Raw genomic sequence first — 2,974 nt, forward strand, 5'->3', positions numbered from 1 at the left:
CCACAAAACATCAAATTAATTTAGGAAGTATTTGATCTCCACTAACCAAAAAGAAGGAAAAAGGAAAGAAAAATCCCATACTTTTTATTCTTTTAAAACTTTAAATAATGAAATGTACTGTACATAAAAAAGAGTACAAAGCAGTGTATATAACATATATGTGTACTAGGTTTGTTCTTAAAAGAAGTATAATTAATAAGCATTCAATTTCCTCTTTTTATTTTTCTAAGGACTTGAATTATCTGGGCCATCTGTTCTCTTAACCTGAAATACAGAGATTCTCAGAAAGAATTTGATGTGATTGGTGACAGGGAGAGGTACCCTAAATATTTAGGTAAGGCTAGTATTGTTTATATAGTTTAACATGCTTCACAGTTGAAAATATAGTAGCCACTGAAAGAACTAAGAAAGAGAGACTATATATTTAATAAAAACAATAAAAATAGCAGTGTATCCAAAGTCTTGGTTGTCTAGGAAGTGTGAGTTGAGAGCAAACTGGTAGGGATGCCTCCCTAAAAAAATATTTCTCATCATCTGTTGTAGTGTCTGAAATCCCACCTTTGAAATTACACTGTTGAATGAGGAAATCTTTTAGATATTCAAGAATCTCCCGTTGAACTTGTGACTCCTTCAGGGATCATGTCTTTCTATTACTAGCACAGTTTCTGACACATAATAAGTGTTCCGAGAAAATGCTGAATAATATTAAATAATAAACATTGCAGAGGATATTGGGAAGCATAATACTTGATACTCATGTTCAACTAACACTTGTTTGATAGATTGGAGAGAGTAATCAACCTATTATATTCTCGACCAAGGAGTGTGATCACTTTAAGCTAGATCACCCAGGCTCTTGGTATCTCTATTTTTCTAACTCTGGTAGCAGTTGATTATATTTTTGAAGGTAGGTAGTCTGGACTTGAGAGATCAGCAAAAAGGAGAGAGCCATTTTTAAGACACTCTTGTTCTTCAAATTAACATTTAATTCTTTAATTATGAATGTGACAGTTATCATTTATATAATGCTATAATCTACCAAACTATCTATGGCTAAAACACACTTACATTTTTGTAAATGCATATATAAGCTTGTAACTTTATTATGGTATAGTGTTATGTATGATTCAGAGGTGTGAATGCCTAGAGTGAAATGTAATTCCCACTTATATACTATTTATAGGAGAAAATTTCACTGACTTGAAGTGATCTGCTTTGTGACACGAGGTCCATGAATTGTGTATTAAAAATCAGAAAGTGTTTGTAATCAAGATGGCAGCTTTGTGACTATCTACCATTTGGATTGTGGGTGCAGTGGAATTGGTAACTTTTCAACCTATCCATTGTTAGTTATGTACTGCATAATTCTGTGAAGCTCAGAGGTTAAATGCCCCAGCTAGTAAATAGTAGAGTGAGGTTTTTGAAGGAATCCACTATTTAAATCATTAATTTAGATGCTCTATCCCCATTATCCTTCTCAAGTACAAAACATTTCAGAATCCTTTCTTAAGCTATGATTCAACTTTCTCTTCTTTGTCTTCTTTCTTACTTTCTCTTTTAAACATCTTTCCTTCCTTTCTGTTTCACTCCCTTTTTCTGTAGTAACTTCAATGTTCAAAATCTAAAAAGAGGGCAAGAGAGTGGGTGGAGGTTGTGTGATACAGATGGAGAAAGAAAGGGGGGAAGAGATAAGGTTTGGGCTGAACAATACTTCACTTAAAAATACACACACTCCAATTCTTTCATAACATAAAGGCAAGTTTGCAAAGTGCTGTAGGTGAATGTATAAGTAAGAATGAAGTTACAATGTAAATACTGCAGACCAGAGGGGTGCAATTTCTTACTCTGAAAAACAAAAAACAGAAAGTACATCACAACACAAAACAAACAACTCTGTCCACCTTCTCAACGGTCATTTTCTTTTTTTTTGCTATTAAAAAAAGCAATCCTTTCCTTTCTTTCCTCTGTGATGTGTGTGTTTCTAACTTGTGTGGAAGTGAAGACCGGAGAGAGGTGGATGATGTTTAATGCAAAATAAAATCCATTTTGTAAACACGTTCCTCTTTCCACAATGGCATTCCTTTTGGTATTTACGTTAGATTTCTCCTTGTGTATTTTATATAGGCATACGAGTACAAGATATATAAGCAAATCTAACGTAGATTATCACTCATTTGCCTTTTCCAGGAGGAATCCTGTAGATCAGTAAACACATAGCAAGGATCCTCAGCACGCTTTTTATTAAAGGATGCAGAAAATCTCGTGTATGGCCACAAGATGTCATTTTCAAAAGCATATTCTAAGGCAATGAAAAATGTTTATGATAAACCTTTAAAAATTTTTTTCCAATCACGAACGCCATATATACTTGCTAAGAAAATATGGAAAGTATAAAATGGAAGACAAAAATACGATCGTTGTACCACTTTTAATATTTTGATGTATCCCTCCGCCCCAGTGTGGTTTTTTTTTTTTAACCGGTTTCCCCTTTAACTTTTTTGGGGGGGGGGGGGGGGGGGTGGTGAAGGTAATTTACGTAAAAAGTGAGATCAATTAACAGGTTTGGATTTCACAAATGCGCTATAGGAGAGAAGAGGAGCCATACTGGCCTTGATCACAATACGATATTAATTGATCTCTTTGTCCAGCTTGTGTGATGTGCAGGAAGGACTCCTTTGTGGGGATGAGAACCTCTTTTGCTGGAAACGATAGTCTGCAGGTCAATTATCAATCATGCACATGTTTGCAGTTCAAGGTCTTCCAGAGCTGCTTATGGCTGCTTCCTTTCTTGACGTAGGGGGCAATGGCTGCTAAACCCTGCGTGTCAAAAGCAAGGGGTGGGGAGACGCTCTTTACAAAGCCGGAAATGATTAAAATCTCAGGGTTGAGACCATTCCCAGTCAGCAAGGGTTTGCCAAGAGCACAGTTCCTGCTTCTGGTGTCTAGTCTGAAGAGCACAGAGTGGAGGTTTGTC

This window comes from Equus quagga, chromosome 2, assembly GCF_021613505.1.
Source record: "Equus quagga isolate Etosha38 chromosome 2, UCLA_HA_Equagga_1.0, whole genome shotgun sequence".
Lineage (NCBI taxonomy): Eukaryota > Metazoa > Chordata > Mammalia > Perissodactyla > Equidae > Equus > Equus quagga.